Below are 21,533 nucleotides of genomic sequence, written 5' to 3' on the forward strand. Positions count from 1 at the left end.
GCAGACTTTAAAAGAAGAAGCACTACTGCAGCAGCTGTAAACAGAATATGACATATCTAAAGTGACACATCCATTACCATTCGCCTTAATTCATTTACACATCTGTGTGGACAATTTGAGTTCATGTCTGTCTTGGATTATTTTGAAATAACACTCACTGTCATTACTCCTATTCTAACTGTCGTGCCAAATCAAAGTCCATAAAATGATAAAGAAAGTTATACTTGTCAAGGGGTCAACGAGACGTGAGGCGTGAGGATCCATTTGCAAGCTTTTATTTCTCAGAGACATGGTCATAAGAGGCAGGGTCAAACAAAAGGCAAACCGGTATATTGAGGGCAAGACAGATGAGTACTCAAGTGAACGGGCGTGGTCTCCGATCGGCGAACAATATCCAGAGGGCTAGACGAGAGGGGTAATCCAGGTACACGAGCAATAATCCAGGCAGGGGCGAACAGAGTCCGAGACAGCAGGCAAAGGGTTAATCCAAGATACAACGGCATAAATCAGTACATGAGGAAACAGGCAAGGCAAGACTAAGACAACTAAGTAGACTAGACTATGACAACTAAGTGGGTTCCGTAGAGTAGCTATCACTGGGGGAGCGATAAACGCTAGACAATACAGAAACTAAACAAACACAGAATGGCTCAGTAAAGCAGCTATCGCTAGGAGAGGGATATATGCAGAACTAAACACAGAGCTAAACAGAAACAGAGAACTAAACAGAAACAGAGAATGGCTTGGTAAGGCAGCTAACACTTGAAGAGTGCTACACACAGAACAATACTCGGCAAACTGTGAACGGAAGTCCATGGTTTATATAGAGTGTGTGATTGTGTGATAGTTCTCAGGTGTGAGCGTGTGATTGAGACAGCTGTGTGTACTTGGTGCAATAAATAATGGGAAATGTAGTCTGGTGAAGTGCAACAATAGTGTGGTGCAAGAGCCCATGCGATGAGCGAGTGACCTCCGGTGGTGAGCGAACGGAAGACCACAACCCGGACCCGCGACAATACTGAAGATGTTCTAAATCATTTGTATATGAAACAAGCACAGAGAAGCACATACAGATGCATCTCAATAAATTAGAATGTTTTTTTTTTTTTTAAGTTATATTTTGGGGCTTTTTATGCGTGTATTAGATAGGACAGTAGTAGAGAGCAGACAGGAAAGCATTGGGTGGAGAGAGGGAGCGGGATCGGCAAAGGACCTCAAGACAGGAATCGAACTCGGGTCGCCATGAGCACAGTTGCGCTATATGTCGGCGCACTAACCACGAGGCTATTGGCGCCGACAATAAATTAGAATGTTGTGGAGAAGTTCATTTATTTCAGTAATTCAACTCAAATTGTGAAACTCATGTATTAAATAAATTCAATGCACACAGACTGAAGTAGTTTATGTCTTCAGTTCTTTTAATTGTGATGATTTTGGCTCACATTTAACAAAAACCCACCAACTCACTATACACAAGTTTCACAATTTGAGTTGAATTACTGAAATAAATGAACTTTTCCACAACATTCTAATTTACTGAGATGCACCTGTATTTATGTAGTTATTGTTAATCAAATTTAGTCTGTGCAGTTTACATGTCAATTATTAGTTTTGACAGAAAGCCCTAATAGTCCTGAAGTCTTTGAAGAGATATACAAAACACCTTCTTCCAGTGCTTTGATGAAACCTTTTTTTTTTTTTTTTTTCACAGAATTTGGTAATTGCAAAATAATGACATTTTCTGACATCTACATTTTAGAATTTGGCATCAACAACGCATGTGTTTGGTAACTACACCTGAAATCCATTATCCTTGACTAGTAAAACAAGCATCATTGTGGTCTGGTTGTTTTGAGCCATCACTTTAGCACAAATTGCCCATTACTGACAACCAAATAGGCTTTCAAAAACTTAGATCTATTATCTGTTGTTGCACACATTATTATTATTGTTTTTTTTCTAAAACCAGAAATTATATGAAGTTTGAAGCATTTGTTTGAACATCAAAGGTGTAAGTGAGTCTTAACTGGCACCAAGCTCCATGAATGCAGTGAGTGTGAGCAGTCATAACAATGAATCAGTGCATTTAGTTGATCTGCAACATTCTGAAATTGTGGAAATGTATTCAGCCTGCTTCATGGCTTCATTGCATCAGTTTCCTTTGTATGTTCCTCTTGAACTTCTTTTATGAAGAAAATTAATAATGATGAAATACATGATGCACTGTGATTGGTATAGATAAAACTAATGATTTATAGTCATTGGTTAGTAGGTACACTGGTAAGTCAAAAAGAATAAAAGGTAACACTTTAGAATAGGGAACACTTATTCACTATTAACTACGACTTTTCCCTCAATAAATTCCTAATTTGCTGCTTATTAATAGTTAGTAAGGTAGTCGTTAAGTTTAGGTATTGGGTAGAATTAGGGATGTAGAATAAGGTCATGTAGAATAAGGCATTAATATGTGCTTAATTTGTGCTAATAAATGGCTAATATTCTAGTAATATGTATGCCAATAAGCAACTAGTTAAGGGACCCTAAAATAAAGTGTTACTGAATATATATATATTACATACTGCACAATTCTCTTGGTCTTTCTGTTCTAGGTTCATGAGCAGTGCAGTTCTTCATTTGTAATTTGGCTATGAAATATGTTTTAAAAAAAGAAGGAGAAATTACACAGACTGATATAGCATCAATCAATAACCTCTGAACTCATGGTCTGTCTTGAGAATTGTATGCATAAATTTTTCTATGGAGAAAATTAAATGCGATTTTGTGAACCCAACTGTTGCACTCTATTGCAAACTCTCTGCAATCCATGAACTTTGCATAAAAGTAACCCCCCCCCCCCCCCAGTTTTTTTTTTTATTACTTCCATGTATGTGTGGTCCGCTGCCCATTTCCCTTCCTGTAACTATGAACTCCTGACTGAGAACCAGCTGCAGCTTGCTGCTGAGAATTTTCCTCATCTTCTCAATGTGGCTCCATCCCTGCCTCGGTTGTCTTGGTAGTACGTTGGTGATTATCTCGGCAGCTCTACCTCTTAATCTCAATCTCCGACCGTGCTTGCCTTTGGTAATATTACGGCACTGCTCACTCAGCTGCTGGATACCAGCTTATCTGCACTACCTTTTTCTCTTCTGAATTTCGGTGGCCTTAAAACTGGAATTTAGTGTCACTTGCAAATTTAATTTGCATAAATAACCTACCTGTACGAGCACTGCAGCTTACTGCCTGCACAATGTTCCATAAAAAACTCAGGAGAACATTATTCGTTTTGATTGGAATATTTGTTCTTTATGCTATAGCATTTCTTTGTCATGTGTTCTGAAAGCATTTGGTGTAGCTTTCAGTTTAGCTTCTCAAACATACAAAGATCTCTCACATCAAATAATCTCAGCAACCACTCACATCCTCCAGTTCTGCTACCAACTATTTCTCACTTAAATACAGTTCACTAGTCAGCCTCTCTTCTGTACTATCAAATCATTTAACAACACTTTCGTGAGGATTTCCTAGACTGGACAAAGCAGAGCTCTTACTGCTTAACATAATTTTATGCCAACTGACTGTTGCTGTAAAATGGCATACATCATTTCAGCCTTCACAGTAGCGCTTTTATGTACCAATCAAACCCGGAACTCAATTTCTCCTTTCTTCTGAGGGTGGACCTCAGTGCCTACTCTCAAATTAAAGTGCATCATGTTACAATACACAAGATTAAAATAAGATTCAAATTTTGACAGCTAAAAACAGAATTATGTTTTTGGTTGGAAAAAAAAAAAATGTCAAAGGTCAAAAATGTGAATCAAAAATATATTGCTAAATTGAAAATAAAAATGTGAGTTTACTTGAAAATGTGATCTAAGCATCAACAGATAGTCTTGTGTCATATATCATTGAAAAAGTCACAACTATAAAGCCAAACGATACAAAGTGTATGTAAGCAGTATATAGTTCATGTGGCTTTGAGCTGCGTTTGGTTTGTAGCTTTACACTAGTAAACCATAGTAGATCACATTTAAAAGTAGGTGTTCTTGATTCAAATGAGCCTAAACAAAACATAACACGATGCATAGATCTTGAGGTAATCCTCACAGGAGCGGCATTGCATGGTGCTTTGCTATAGTTAAGTCACCCGGGATGGGTTCATGACACAATGCAGTGTTTTCCAACGTCATTTAAAAACACTAGGATGTTCAACCAATAGAAACTGGATCTCAGATATTGTGGTTCGTTATTGTGGGAAGGGATGATGCAGCAGGGTTGTGCTTTGGACAATATAAAGAGAACTTTTGCAGTGTTATGTTTATTGATGCCTGTTTTCAACCATTTACTTTAAAACTTACTCCCAATAGAGACTTAATATCCAAATCTAAGAATCCAGATTTTAATATGACACATTTTACATATTTTATTTATTGGCTTTAAAGGCTTAGTTCACCCAAAAATTAAAATTCTGTAATTAAAGGGGTCATATGACGTTGCTAAAAAGAACATTATTTTGTGTATTTGGTGTAATGCAATGTGTTTATGTGGTTTAAAGTTCAAAAAACACATTATTTTCCACATACTGTACATTATTGTTGCTCCTCTATGCTCCGCCTTTCTGAAACGCATCGAAGCTCATCGTTCTGAGAAGTGAGGTTTGCTCTGATTGGCCAGCTATCCAATGCATTGTAATTGGCCAAATACCTTAAGCATGTAACGGAAATGTTACGCCCCTTAACGTATTGTGATGTGGTGTCCCGGTGCGATGAGACAAAAACAATAAAACCCATTATAAACGAGGCATTTGTTGCATCCAGTGGGGACATAATTACTGATTATAATGACTTATACTGTCTTTTTATGTGTCGCGTTGCACCGCGCCACGTAAACATTACCATGTCTGCATTTGTGATCGTAGAAACGACAAAAAACAAGCACTAGGCCTACTCTGCACTGCTCATAACTCACGTTTGAAAAGTCAGTGGCAAATTCTTTAAATATGAAAACATACTTACAGGCTGTGTGTCAGAAGCGCCAGACTGTCCTTGCAAAGTTGGAATTGCCCCACAGCCTTTGTGCATAGTTGGCATTGTAGGGTACTCTCCCAGAAAATAGTGCTTGCACTGGACACATACAGTTATGCTTTTGCTGGTCAGGCTCCCAAAAGGGAGGAGGACAGAAGGCCTGCAGTACGACTGGCCGTGGTGCCAAGGAGGGGACCTTTGGAACATACCTTGTTCTAGGGTATAGAAAGGCTTTGGCCATGCCGGGCGCAAAGTCAAGTGAGTAAGGGCCACTGAGAGGGCCTGAAGATCCCCAACTCTCTTGAGAGAAAATATCGCCAGAAGGAAAGTGACCTTCAGAGTGAGATGGCGATCAGAAATCTTCTCAATAGGCTCGAAGGGAGGCCACAGAGAGCTTCGAGCACCACAGCCAGGTCCCAAGGAGGAACAAGTCCTGATGCAGGAGCCGGTGTTCTGATGCACTGCACCTTGTTTGCAAGCAGAGGAATGCACACTCATGCCTCATGTTACTGTTGTGAACGGGCTTCAAAGACTGACACAGAAGAGAAAAAAAAGGTTGTTGAATTTATTTTTGTTTTCTTTGTCTTAATGATGACCTTACTACATTTCTGGGCCTTGAATGTGGTAGTTACGTTGCTGTCTATGGAGGGTCAGAAAGCTCTCGGATTTCATTAAAAATATCTTAAATGTGTTCTGAAGATGAACAAATGTCATCTGGGTTTGGAATGACATGAGGGTGAGCAATAATTTAAATTTTGGGGTGAACTATCCCTTTAAGGACAATGGAGAGTTGACAGGAAAGTCGAGAGGCAGCAGGGAAATGGATCCAGGATATGAAACAGGTTAGATTTAACTTGAGTCTGCATGAGCACAACAGCTTCTTATACAGTATATCTTGAGCAAAGAGGTGGGTAGAGTACCCAAAAACTGTACTCAAGTAAAAGTAAAAGTACTTGAATAAATATTTACTCAAGTAAAAGTAAAAGTAATAGTCTGAATAGTTACTTGAGTGAGAGTAAAAAAGTATCGGATAAAAAAACTACTCAAGTAGTTAGTTACTAGTTACTTTGGATCATATACTGAATATAGTTTATTTTTATGTAGATATATAGATATTTAGATAACATTTATATATATATATATATATATATATATACACACACACATATACATGTGACCCTGGACCACAAAACCAGTCTTAAGTCGCTGGGGTATATTTGTAGCAATAGTGCAAAATACATTGTATGGGTCAAAATTATAAATTTTTCTTTTATGCCAAAAATCATTAGGATATTAAGTAAATATCATGTTCCATGAATATATTTTGTAAATTTCTTACCGTAAATATATTAAAACTTAATTTTGGATTAGTAATATGCATTGCTGAGAACTTCATTTGGACAACTTTAAAGGCAATTTTCACAATGTTTTTATTTTTTTTATTTATTTTTTTATTTTTTTTAAATTGACACTTATGACTGGTTTTGTGGTTCAGGGTCACATACACACACACACACGCACACACTGCCGTTCAAAATACGTTTAATGTTTTTTAAATTTTTTTATGTAATTTATTTCAGTGAGGCAAATCAGAATTTTTATCAGCCTGATTTATTATCAGTGCTGTTCTTTTTTAGCGTTCTATTCATAAAAGAATCCTGAACAAAATGTCACAGGTTCCAAAAAATATTAAGCAGCAAAACTGCTTAAAAACCAGCATATGCTGGTAAGGTATGTTTTGAAGCATGGGATGCTGGTTTGAGCTGATTTAATTTTATTCTGGTCCGACCAGCTTAAGACCAGCACATGACCAGCTAAGGACCATCTTAAACCAGCAAAGGACCAGCATAAACCAGCACCCCAGCTTCAAAACATAGGCTACCTAACCACCATATATTCTGTTTTTTTATTTTATTTTATTTTTTTAAACAACACTGGTAATAAATCAATATATTTTAATGATTTCTGAAGGATACGACTCTGAAAACTGGAGTAACAGCTGATAAAAATTCTGATTTGCATCAATGAAATAAATTAAATTATGTATTATAAATGTATATAACCTCTGACACGGAGAAGAGTGAAAACTCCTCACGTGACCGCTTCATGATCTGAACATAACGAAACAACTGCACTTCTTCCGTCTGTTCTGCAAAATGTAAACAAATGTAGCCTTTATTTCTGCAAGCGTAAATATTGTGAAAATATCAATATTAATTGTGTCTAGGCAAAGGCATTCCTCCTGGAACTAACGCGGGTTTGGGGGTGTTCATTTCATACTCTGTGACAGCTTATTTAATGAATAAATTATACATTGTATTTAATGTGTAAGGTACATGTACAACAAACTGTAATGTCATAGTGGTATCGTGTACTGTAATCGAATCTATACCTGTGGAACCGACAGCACACGCGGTGTTCGTCTAATGAAGATCTTCATAGCTAGCAAACAATAAATCAACTGACTGTTGATCCAAAGCCACGTCTTCAGCGCTCTTGATGTTACAACCGCTTCAGACGACTCAGCGCGTGCGGCAAGGAACTGAACGATTCATTCAAACTGATTCGCGAACCGATTCACTGGTTTGCCAACTGGTCTGATCAAGCCTTCGAACAGAATTGACTCAAAAGAATGAATCATTCATTGCCCAGAAAAAAAGTAGACGGCGCGTTTGGAATACATTGAAGGATTTTTAACTTGTATTGCATTAAGATAAAGTAACGTGAGGGGCTTCGCCCACAGTAACGAAGTAAAATTACCGTTTTTTCACTAAAAATGTACTTGAGTAAGAGTAAAAGTACCCATTTTTAAATATACTCTAAAAGTATTAGTTACCCAAAAAATTTACTCAAGTAAATGTAACGAAGTAAATGTAACTCGTTACTACCCACCTCTGATCATGAGCAACATGCAACTCTCTGCACCACTGCTTCGAACATGCCTTTGGTTTTTAATAAACAAGAGATCTACTGACTAGGTTTATTGCATGTAATGCTGCGTAAACTCAGCAGGCTGATGTTTCAGGGCTCCTGTAAGTCACTAATCCTGATGCCTGGCTGTGCTCTGATACAGTTCACATCAACTACAGTATTGTGACAGAAGCAACATCCTGTTTAGTTATTACAGTTAGCATTTGCACTACATAGTAATATGTGTTCTCTGTCCTTGTACCCTGCACTATGTCCTATGTAGAAAAATGACAGCTGCTAAGTGGTATCCTTGAGCAAAAAGTGATGCAATGCTTAATTTCTTTAAATCTTTTTCCATGAAGAAACAAACTCATCTACGTCTTGGATGTACATAGGGTGAGTAAAGTTTAAGCAAATCTGCATTTTTGGGTGAATGCTATCTTTGTGTGTGCTGGCTGTATAGTGTACGCATAATCTTTTGACTTTACCTGTCTCTCCTATTTTTCTCCCTTTGTTCAGGTTCTTCCTAATGTGGCAGCGTCATATAGGTCTAACAGACCCCAAAATCATAACTAATTTAATCCGACTATGCCACCCTGGTGGAGCGCCAGGGAAATACTCCCAGTAAGGACACAGGTACGTTTTACCAATTGAAGGCAAAGAAATAAAATATAGTGAGACGTGAGTATCAATACAAAAATACACTTTATTAAAAGCATCAATAAAATTCTCTCTCCCCAGAAACACACCACCAGATTATTAAAATAACTCCAGGGCCAGGCTTAGTGGGAACAGTGCTGGCCAGCTGCAACTCGGGAGGTCGTCCAAACCCACCTAAATTCACACCACATCAAACACCTCACACACACACACACACACAGTAAAGAAAATTGTAACAACACACACAACACCCTGTGAGACAAACCATGGAAGGAAAGCGGCTAGTCTCCCCTGCTTCACACAGAGTCCTCACTGGCTCCTGGAGACAGAAATGAAAAAACATTAACCAAACATTACAAAAAAAAGAATTACAAAGAATGAAAAATAATCAGACTAAATTTACAGACACTAGTTGTAGTGACTCCACCATTACAGAAAAACCACATAAATTGAACATGTTTTCCACATGTGATCACATGTGTCCATATATTTTCCACATGTTATCACATGTCCATACATTTTTTTTCACATGTGATCACATGTCCATATATTTTCCACATGTGATCACTTGTGTACATATATTTTTCACATGTGATCACATGAAGACAACATGCCACCACATGTTGCAACATACGAGCACATAGGTTATCACATGTGGAAAATGTTTCCATGTGTTAAAATAGGTTTTCACATGTGGATCATATGTTAGCTACATGTAACAAATACTGTGCATTTTCAGCTTCACACTGTATGTTGACTTTTAGTTTGTTCCTATTTCCTGCTTCCCATTGTAGTCCCTTGTAGCTTTCTTTATTTGTTGTAATGTAGGCTACTGTAGTTGCAATTTGCAAAGTTACTTTGGCTATATAAGCTAGTTAGTAAAATAAAAGTAAAATAAAATAAAGTTCATACTACTGATATTTGATTTATCAATTATACATTACATACCACTTATGATTAATAATTGCTCATTTGATACACCTTGTTAGCTTGTACCTGTAATTGTTGATCATCAGGTAGCATAATAACTAACACACACACACACGATATATATATTATAATATGTATTATATATATTATAAGCTTCACCTAATTTTTTTTTTATTGAGGAACATTACAAAACAATTTTAATAAAATTAATATTATTAACATTACAATAATATCATTAATAAATTCTTCTTCTTCTTAATATTATTAATAATAATAATAATCACAAGACGCAAAATATAGATACATAATATTTTACAATAGATGTACCTTTAACATTTTTCACAACCCCTAAAAAAAATATAAATATTTATAAATATAAATAAAAAAATAAAATAAAAAAAGCTCATTACAGAAAGGAGGATTTTGAATTTGTGAGCATGGTGATGACGTAATTTCCTCTCATCCAACGGCTGCTGCTGACAGCCACAATGATCAAATGATCGGAAATAAAGACTGTGTATTTAAAAATGGTAAATATTTGGTCGAAATCATATTCATAATGCCAAATAGTCTTTAATAACGCTTATTCCATTTTGAAATGTTGACTGAAGAAGTGGGAGTTCTGCGCGTGGTCATCATTCGAACTATAACGGTCATCTACCACTGTACGCTGAGGAAAAGGTAAGCAAAAATGTCTTTAATTAGTAGTGTTTACACATTTAAAGGAACACTCCACTTTTTTTGGAAATAGGCTCATTCTGCAACTCCCCCAGAGTTAATAAGTTGAGTTTTACCGTTTTGGAATCCATTCAGCCGATCTCCGGGTCTGGCGATAGCACTTTTAGCATAGCTTAGCATAGATCATTGAATCCGATTAGACCAGTAGCATCGCGTTCAAAAATGACCAAAGAGTTTCGATATTTGTCCTATTTAAAACTTGACTCTTCTGTAGTTATATCGTGTACTAAGACCAGCAGAAAATGAAAAGTTGCGATTTTCTAGGCCGCTTTGGCTAGGAACTATACTCTCATTCTGGCGTAATAATCAAGGAACTTTGCTGCCGTACCATGGCGCAGTGATATTACGTAGCGCCTGAAAGTAGTCCCCAGCTATATTATAACTAGGTACCTAGCTGGGGACTACTTTCAGGCGCTGCGTAATATCACTGCACTTGCTGCGGCCATGGTACGGCAGCAAAGTTGAGGTCTTTAACAGAATTAAATATTTTTTGAGTGTATATTGTGCATGAGTTAAATATTGAGTTTTTAAAGTCATTTCACAATGACATTGCAACACAAGCAGGTTTATAATATACGTTTCACATGGGATTCACAAGTTTCACATGGGAATTTACATGTATTTCACATGTTATCTCATGGGTTTCACGTGGGATTACATGTGATCCCATGGGTTTCACATAGGAAAGTACCATGGGTTTCACATGGGAATATATCTGTGTTTCACATGGGAATATATCATGTGTTTCACATGGGAATATACCATGGGTTTCACATGGGAATTTACATGTATTTTACATGTGATCTCATGGGTTTCACATGGGATTACATGTGATCCCATGGGTTTCACATAGGAAAGTACCATGGGTTTCACATGGCAATATGCGTGTGTTCCACATGGAAATACACATGTGTTTCACATGTGATTCGCATGGAAATTCACATGAAAATGTTCCAAAAAGACACATTTCCCATGTGCAAAGCACACACTTCACATGTGATTTTCACATGTTTTCACAAGTGAAATTTCACATGTGCAGAATCACATGTATATGTGGCCACATGTGACCACATGTACTTTTGCACATGTGAAATTCATGTGGTTTTTCTGTAAGGGCAGTACTCCGGCCTCCTAAGGGCACAAAATGCAGTGAGAGCAAATCACAGTGCCTGAATGACACCAGAATTACAAAACAATAAATGAAGTAAAGAAGGTGAATTCTTTACGATGACGTAGTACAATACATGGCACGGAAGTATAAATGAACAGTTATAAAGCTGCAGATCAACCACAAATAGCACAAAACAACAAAAAACTAAACAATATAAGTTAACTCTATTGTAAAAGAAGCCCAAAGTACAAAAAAGGAAAACCACAGCGCAATGCGCAAACAAAATTATACTGAAAAAAAAACTAAATCAAAATAAAACAGATAGATGGCCTAGCAAAAGCACAAAGGTCGGCCCAAACGACCCGCCAAACAGCGAAGCCATAAGCAATGACGTACAACAGGTCCGTACTCAAAACAAAAACAAAAAATGCCCGTAAGCAAAACAGCAGCGGCGCCACATGTAGTATCTTCAACGAGAGATCAACTTAGAGACTGTGATGTTCCATTCCCCCTTTTACCTTTAACAAAAACAAATGTTAAAATAAATCTACTAAGTCCCGTTTGCAGGAAAGAGAAACAAAACGTACTTACGGTTAGGGTTGAACGAAGACCAATGCAAAGCTATATGGTTACTCTAACAAGTGTCGTGACTCAACGTACCAGATAGCATTCACACATCCGCTTGTGTCACCATTACTGAGAGCAACACAGAATAAATACCATTAATCACTTACCCCCATGTCGTTCCAAACCCGTAAAAGCTTCGTTCGTCCTCGGAACACAATTTAAAATATTTTGGATGAAAACCAGGAGGCTTGTGACTGTCCCATTGACTGCCAAGTAAATTACACGGTCAAGGCACAGAAAAGTATAAAAACATCGTCAAACTAGTCCATCTGCCATCAAAGGTTCAATCTGAATTTTATGAACTGATGAGAATACTTTTTGTACGCAAAGAAAATTAAAATAACGACATTTATTCAACAATTCGTCTCCTCTCTGTCTCTCCGTGTCAACGTAGTGCCATTTTGGAGAGCATCCGGTGGACACAAAGGGCGTATGCTATTCTCTGTCATCAGTAACGCATGGATACGCTGTTTCCGTTCAAATCAAAGCATATAAATGTTGAATAAATGTCGTTATTTTTATTTTCTTTGCGTACAAAAAGTATTCTCATCACTTCATAAAATTCAGATTGAACCACTGATGGCAGATGGACTATTTTGACAATGTTTTTTTATACTTTTCTGTGCCTTGACCGTGTAATTTACTTAGCAGTCAATGGGACAGTCACCTCCCGGTTTTCATCCAAAATATCTTAAATTGTGTTCCGAGGACGAACAAAGCTTTTACGGGTTTGGAACGACATGGGGGTAAGTGATCAATGACAAAATTTACATTTTGGGGTGGAGTATCCCTTTAAATGCACAAGAATATTTATCAAATTTAGCTTAACATAGTTTTTATCATGGTTATTCTGTTCTAATCTGTAGTTAAATCATCTTTGTCAGCATAAGGAGTGCTGGGGTTTGCTAAAAACAGACCTTTTGCTACTTTTAATAATTTAATATAATATAATAAAATATAGCTAATGTATACAGCTTGATGGGATAATGCAAAAAAAGAAAAAGGAAAAAACACTTATATTGATGTTTCCGTTATATGTTTTTATATTTCACAAAACAATTTGAGCCATCCTCTGAGCCGCATTTAAATGTCAGGATCTTTTTGTCTTATTCTTTGACAATTAAAACTGTAATTGTTTACATATGTGACAAAAGGATTGATGAGGGACACACAAATATCAACACAATGTTGTCTCTGTAAAACACTTAAATAAATGCTTAGATTACAAACGTGTTACATCCTGAGCAGTACTAGAAACTAATAATAATAATAATAAATAAATAAACAACAAGTAGAGTGAGAAAGTGTCTTTCTGATTGTTTCATACTGCTTCAGCAGAGGGCTGGACAAGAATGTACCTCTGAATTATTACTACCACATTGAAAAACCAACATGAACAGCAGAAATAAGAGAATCATTATGTACATAAGTTGTACAGTTACCTTGAATAATATACAGACAGTTTCTCTGAATGAAAATATCTCTGAATGAATATAATATATATTCTGTAAATAAGGTCTTTTTGGTTCCTCTGCAGATAGTGCATGACATCACATGATCGTGTCTAGCTTGTCTGCAGTGGTTATTGATATAGTTGGTTAAATATCCAATATACCTTAATGCTTATAACACCAAAGGCATTAATCACACATTTATTCTACGTTCAGACTCCAAATGTGACCCTGGACCACAAAACTATTCTTAAGGGTACATTTTTCGAATTTGAGATTTATACATCATCTGAAAGCTGAATAAATAAGCTTTCTGCTGGTGTATGGTTTGTTAGGTGTATAGGACAATATTTGACTGAGATACAACTATTTGAAAATCTGGAATCTGAGGGTGCAAAAAAATCTAAATATTGAGCAAATCACCTTTAAATTTGTCCAAATGAAGTTCTTAGCAATGTATATTACTAATCAAAAATTAAGTTTTGATATATTTACAGTAGGACATTTACAAAATATCTTCATGGAACATGATCTTTACTTAATGTCCTAATGACTTTTGCCATAAAAGAAAAATCAATAATTTTGACCCATTTTTGGCTATTACTACAAATATACCCCAGCAACTTAAGACTGGTTTTGTGGTCCAGGGTCACACATAAGATTGGTCAAGGTATACTTTGAGATTCAGTCATTCTGCTTAAACTGCAAAATGCATTATACTTTCCATATGTACATTCCAGTGGTGTAGGACAATTTGAAATCTTGGCACATTGATATTAATTGTTTGACATAATATTTGCATAGTAGTCCTAAATTATTTGCTGAAATGCAGGTAAGTGGCCTCTTGTGCGTTATTTCAGTCCACTGCAGATGTTACTGGATGGCAGAGCCTTCTGCTTGGTGTGTGTTTTGTTTTATGCGGTTGGCCATGAATTCTTGGTCACACTTTATTTTAAGGTCTAATTCTCGCTATTAACAAACCATTAACTATGACTTTTGCCTCATTTTTCTGCTTATTAAAGGGGTCATATAATGCGATTTCAAGTTTTGCTTTCTCTTTGGAGTGTTACAAGCAGATTATGCATAGATAAGATCTCTGAAGTTGCAAAGACTCAAGTCTCAAAATCAAAGAGATATTCTTTATCAAAGTTAAGACTCTGCCACGCCCCCCTAAAACAGCTCATTCAAACAAGCCCCCACATGTATTTGCATAAGGTGTGGTTTCAGTAACCGCAGTCGTGTTGATGCAGGGAGAAGCTGTGTGTTTCTAGACGAAAGCAAAAGCACTTTATTTAGCCTTCCGAAAGTAGATGCATTTAGGAATCATTAAGATTACTTACGCATTTTATAGACGACCATTTCATGAACCTAGGAGAGGAGGTAATTATGACTTTGCTATGACAATCTGGCGCTTCTGAATCAGCGACTGTAAGTATGTTTTGTTATTAGTTTAAGTATTTGCTATTGACTGTTCAAATTCTGAGTTTTGCACGTTGTGTGTGTGTGAGAGAGAGAGAGTGTACATCACAGCGGAGTGTACAGCCCGTCAGAAATCGTCTTAATCACGGCTTGTTTGCAAACACATACAAGCTTCATCACTGTGTCTGTCACATGACTCTGTTCCCCTTTCAGGCTTGAACTGATGATAAAACTAAGGACATTATTAACTGTCTTTACTTTAATTTTGAAAGCTGAAGCTCACTATTATGGTAAGGGGCGTTACATTTCCGACACGGCTTGTGGTGTTTTGCCAATCACAATGCACTTGGTCAGCTGGCCAATCAGAGCAGACTGTGCTTGTCGGAAAGAGGGTCTTTGTAGAAAACAACAAGTTTGAGAGAGACGGGGCATAGATGACCTACAATAATGTACAGTATTTGAAAAATTATGTGTTTTTTGAACATTAAAGCATGTCCACATATTCTATTACACCAAATACACAAAATAATTATCTTTAAAAAAGCATCATATGATCCCTTTAATAGTTAATAAGGTACTTGTTAAGTTTAGGTATTGGGTAGGATTAGGGATATAGAATATGGTCATGTAGAATATGTGTTTTATAAGTACTAATAAACATCCAATACAGTATCTTATGAATAGGCATGCTAATAAGCAACTAGTGATAATTGGTGCCTATACTAAAGTGCTCTATACTAAGTTTCCCAGCAAAGCTAATATACACAAATATACATGAAACTGACCTCTTCTGATATTAATAGTGAAGTTTCATTGAACTACAGACTAAATTTAGAGTTGAAGAATTTGACAGAACCAACACTTTCTCACTCCCAACTCGTCACATATTGATGCCTGGTCAGGACCCTTTGGCGTCACCTTTTGATGTGCAGGGTCCTCCATTGCTTTAAATAAGCAACCATTGGCATCAATATGACAACGCGAAAGGCATTGGGAATTTTATCATCATGATTAAATTATATATTGGGTAATAATATTGCCATTGCATATATGTTGGGGTGTGATTTTTCAATGTAAACAGTTTTATGTACATTACACTCTTTACATATTTACGAGCATGTAATCCAACCCCTGCCCCTAAACCTACTATTTGTCGATAAAACACAAGATATAACAGGCAGATACAGCTACAGTCACAATTTATTCAAAAAATATGAATATCCCAAGCCTTCTGAGGCAAAACGATTGATTTATGAGAGTAATAGATGCAATCACCATCTCCATCGGCCATAAGCTCATGATCCTGTGTGTGCAGTCTGTGCGTAAATTAAAAAAATGCCGCGAGAAGAAGCCTTATGTCAGCCTTGGTTGTGAAATGCTATTGGCTCTTGTGTGTCTCGTGAACGATTGTGTCATGCTATGAGAGTATCTTTTTGAATGAGGTGTGAGCATGTTATCGGAGTTTATTTGCCTTTTGTGTGTTTTATATTGTTCAGAAATGGGTAGGTTTAGGGTAAGGGGTTGGGTTAGGTGCTCCAATGAAAGTATAAATTCATATGAAATTATTTATATTTTTACAAATGCATGCAAACCATTAAATTAAGGCAAACAACTGAAATTAATAGAGGATCCTCAAAAAGCAACGCCAAGGGGTCCTGATCAAGCGTCAATATGTGACGAGTTGGGAGTGAGAACGTGTTGATGGAAGCTATATCTGTTAGGCTACTTATTGTAAAATTTGGTTCTCTGACTCTTGACAGGACTGAATTTAAACAAATCTTCCTTTTTTTAATTTATATATTTATTTGTTTTATTGTGTGTGCTGGCTGTAACATAGTGTACACATAATCTTTTGACTTTTTGATGACTGACTCTCCTATTTTTCTCTCATTGTCCTTCCTTCAGATTCAACTTTGTTTACTAGTGATGAAGGTTCAATCAGCTTTGTGTTTCTTTTTTACCATATATAATAACAAAATTGTGCCATAGGCATTTTGCCTGACTGCAAAGTTTATTTAGACTATAGTTGCCCAAAACCATCAGACTGACGTCGTAAGACTTAATAAATGTTTTCAACCTAAGAGCTGGACTTGAAAGATTCCCACACTTGGTGAGTGGCCTTGAAACTCTAAACTGGACTTCAAATATGAATGATTCTGATTCAACACACCATTGCACGGAATAAGCTCTCTCTACAAACAATATGTCTTTATCCAAATCCAAAGTCCTTTAGCTCTTTTGCTCCTCTGTCTCCTGATATTGATTGGAGTTGTGAAGTTTAAAGCCTCATTTTGCACATAATCACATCTTATGCAAGCATCAAAGCTTGGATTTAATTACAGACGATTGTAAAAAGAACATTTGAGTACTGTTGTTATAAACATTACCTGTTGCCTCTTAAACATTGCTGAGGAGTAATGGAATGATTTTGTTATGATATATCTCTAAAATTACCTTCTTGTACTTCCTCAGCTCCTGATCTAACTCTCCAGTAAGCCTCCAAAGCAGTCTCATGAGGTCAGAATCTGCTCTTTATGCAATACTGAAACAGCATACACTTTTTCCAACATTACATCATTAACCCTCTTGTATTATTTAAAAAAAAACAACAAAAACACCTTAAGGCATTTAAGCTAAACGCTCTTTGTTCTGCATAGACTGAAAATCCAGCAGATTAATACTATATTGTCCATCCACCAGTTTTATCATCTATGAGAAACCTTTTATAACCATAATCAGCTCCAGCTTGCATTCTCACAAAATGCTCACAATTTGACAGCAATTTCTGGAATCAAAGCCCAGTATAAATGCAGCTTAAAGTAGTCTATCATTTCTCAAATATGACCACTATTCCTGATCATTTTCAGGAGGAATGCAGTCATTTTACATAGGAATTGCACTCTGGGAGAAAACATCTGGAGCTTCAACAGATCATTTTTCCTTCTAAACCACATATCTCCAAACCAGACACGACAGAGGTCTTGACAGCTTTTGCCTTATTCATGGTACATAGCCATATGTCACATTTCCTACCAGTCATACTGAGCTACTTAGGTAGTGCAAAGGGTAAAAAAAAACTTCCCAGAACATGAAAGGCATACAATTCACTCTTTCTCATTTATATCTACCAAAGCACTTGTAATAGTGTACTCTCTCTGTTCCTTTTTGCTTTCATCACCTTTACATGTGCCTTGATTCCTATTGGCATTGTGCAACAAAGTGGGATGCTGGACTGAACACACCTGACAGGTAAGTCTCCGAGCACAACCTTTGCGCGTCTGTCCTGTTTCCAGGCACCCATAGCACACTCCAATCCTGGTTTCTTTTCTTTGTCCATTTTCTTGTTCAGACTGTGTTTTTCTGAAATATGTACAACGTCTATGAACAGAACAAAACTATGTTCCCTGCTGTGGACAAAATAGTGACAAAGCCGCTTTTACTTCTCCTCGCCTTAGGCACTGGCAGCAACTGAGTACTGCTACTTATCCCTCATGCTGTGAGAGCAGTAATGTCTCTAAAATTTCCAAACACAGGATGTGACACATTCCTTGTCTTATTGTTCACAAATTTCACCAAAATTCTCAGTTGTGGCTCTTTTGCTCCTTTTATCTTATTGCTGTTATGTTTCCGGCTACTGTTCATAGGGTAATTTAGAAAGAACTCAGTGTTTGAAGGATAATTTATTTCTTCCATCCACTGAAAGCCAGCTAAGTACCTTATCAATATAATCTGTTAAATTTCTATAGCAATTCTATATTGTCAGATATAATGGCATCTACACACCAGTTGTCTGCATTGAACTGATCGTGGTCTGTCCAACATCAATTCAGTGTTCCATTACTGTAAAATATTTCTTTAAGTTGTAAATAAAACAAAGATTATTGGAGTAAAACACTGTTTCCGGTGATACATGGAGCTATTGCTATGTGTTTATTCTAATAGTATTCTAATAGAGGGATTAGAGTGCAAAACACTTCATTAGAAGACCTTGGGCAGGGCTTTGAGATCCCACACCAGGGGATCAATGTTTCTGTAAACCTGGATAAAATTCAGTGATAACCTTGTCTTCTGATTCCAAATATTAATTAATTCCATTCAGTGGTTGATGGAGAACAGCTTATAAGGTTTTGTATTAATGTTTCAAGTTTCTTTCTTTTTCTTTTTCTTTTTAAGGCTGCCTCTTCTTTTCTAGTTCTGGTTTTCACTTTAGAGTTATATCTGGTTTTTGTTTTCCACATTAATCTGATGAAACTGATGATATTCTAGCTGAATGATTTTGTGATTTTTGAGAGCTTTGTAACGTTGCATTGGAAGATCATCAAGATTATTTTCATCCACAACATTCTTTTACATTTTACTACAAGCTGTATTCTAGCTATAACTGTGCATGTGATAAATACATATTACATGTTGTCCGTGTTTGTGGTCACATTCATTTCATCAATTCATTTGGTCACCAAATCAGTACAGGGTTGCTCCTGGCTCATATTCAATTGGTTCCCTTTTCATCATTTTAGGAGGCAGCAAAGATACTTAAGTTTTTTTTTGTTTGTTTGTTTTATCTCTGAATACTGGAAATAATTATTATTGTTTTCTTTTTCTAATTTGTATTGAATACATATCAGTATTTTTCAAGATTGTCCATACGTTTAAAGCTTTATTTCTTGTTAAAACTCAATTTCAAGAAGCATTTAAGTTCTTGCCAATTTTAGCTGCAGCATTATCCATATCCTCCCAAGTAAGTTTTGTTTTACTAAGTAAACCCAATCGAAGAAACCAACTGTTTTCTCAATGTTAACTTGTTTTTCATCATAATTAAAGTTTATTAAGTAAAATTTGTAAAAGTCAACAAAAGGTTTTGAAGTTTACCCCTATGGTTCACTAATTTTAAAGGTTAATTTTCAAGTTAAAGCTGAGATTAACCAGATAAATAGTAATTTTTTTCTTCTTCTTTATATATCACAAAACATAAATTCACACAATTACAACTTAAAAAGGTGTGTCTTGTGCTTGATGCCATCAAAACATTCACCTGGAAATTGAATGAGGGATCTAATCTAATCTACAGTAACTATGAATTGAGTGTTTCAGCCAATACTGTTTGCTTTGTATTTTTAATTTTATTAGAACATCACACCATTAGCATAACAATGTCCTAACTCTGAATCAGTAATGAGTTATGCCTATTCTTGAGTTGCTGCCTAAGTAAAACTTTCCAAATAAGTTGCCATGTAAGTTTCATTTCAGTTAGTGTGCTGCCTCAGAGGTAGGCCGTAGACAGCATTGCAGCTTGCAAGGTTTTGAAACAGAGCTGATGTGTTTAACTCGGGGCATAACAAAAGTGTAACAAATACAGTATGTTTTTCCACATTTCCTATAAGTCACCACTGTCAATTGAAAGGCACATAAAGTTTCTACGTACTCTTTTACAGAGGATAAATCTTGGGGGAGTCATTTATAGAAGGGTCCATCGATCAAGACCCAAAAGTGAAACAGATATGGACTGGGTCATTCCTCTCCCTGTCACACCATAAGAGAAGGAAAGCTTGAGCATAAATCTTCGGCTTGTTTCCGAGAGGGGCCATAACCTATAGCCCAACAGTAATTCGGAGACGAAAGCCTTGTCTCAGTTTTGCAGTCTAAATCAATGCAATACTTTCGATCCATACTTTGGAATATGGATTGACAGAGGATGATGCTCACAAGGCTAATGTGATTTACATGTACATGGTGGGCAGGAATACTTCATTTAACATGCAAGGAGCATGTACACATATATGTATATTAGGGCTGTGCGGTTATTTGGAATCTTTAAAAAAAATAAATTTTTTAAGATTAAATTTGTAAACCTCAAAAAGCATGATTTCTCCCAGGCCCGGAAGCGTTAAAGCAACTTTAAACCATTGGATTTGGTACTTGCGCACTGTCTGAGACGGTGTTCTGTGAAAAAATACTTCTCAGATAGCATGACCAACAAATTGAGCTCTCTTTCACGTCTTTTTGCACTTTTTTACCTTCTAGACTATAGTGAACATAAAGAGCTGAGAAAGAAAATGCTAAAAAGTGCATCAACATATTGGTTCCATGCATGAGGTCTTAAAGTGACAGCAGCCTAATAGTATGTCATTAATGTTAATCAAACAACAAAAGACAAAGAGAAACTCACTCACTGCTCTTGACTGAATAAGGATTAACCTATATTAAATGTATACAGTTAAGACTATGAAAATCTGATTATTCTGTACCTGAGTACTACTGTTAGACCTACCTGAAAAAATGAAAGCACTTGTGTGTGTCTTTGTTCTGTTATTCCGTAATGTTTAATTTTTTAACTTATTTTGTTACAAAGTATTTACTCTTTAATAACGTTTGAACTTCATATTAGTTAGGCTAGTAGTTTTTGATGTGGTATCAAAATTGGAATTTAGAATTGTGAAATTTCACTGTTATCCAAAATGTCGGTGTCATAAGTGAAATACTACAGAGCTACTTCATATATGCGATAGAGCAGAACATCACATTTATGAATGTAGCATTTATGAATGTAAAGAGTGTGTGTGTGTGTGTGTGTGTGTGTGTAAGGAAATATTGTGCCAAAATTGTGACTAAGGCCACATCCACACGAAGCCAGAGCTTTCCCCAGAGCTTTAATGCACATCACTCTCT

This window comes from Onychostoma macrolepis, chromosome 01 (assembly GCF_012432095.1).
Source record: "Onychostoma macrolepis isolate SWU-2019 chromosome 01, ASM1243209v1, whole genome shotgun sequence".
In the NCBI taxonomy this organism is placed as follows: Eukaryota; Metazoa; Chordata; class Actinopteri; order Cypriniformes; family Cyprinidae; genus Onychostoma; species Onychostoma macrolepis.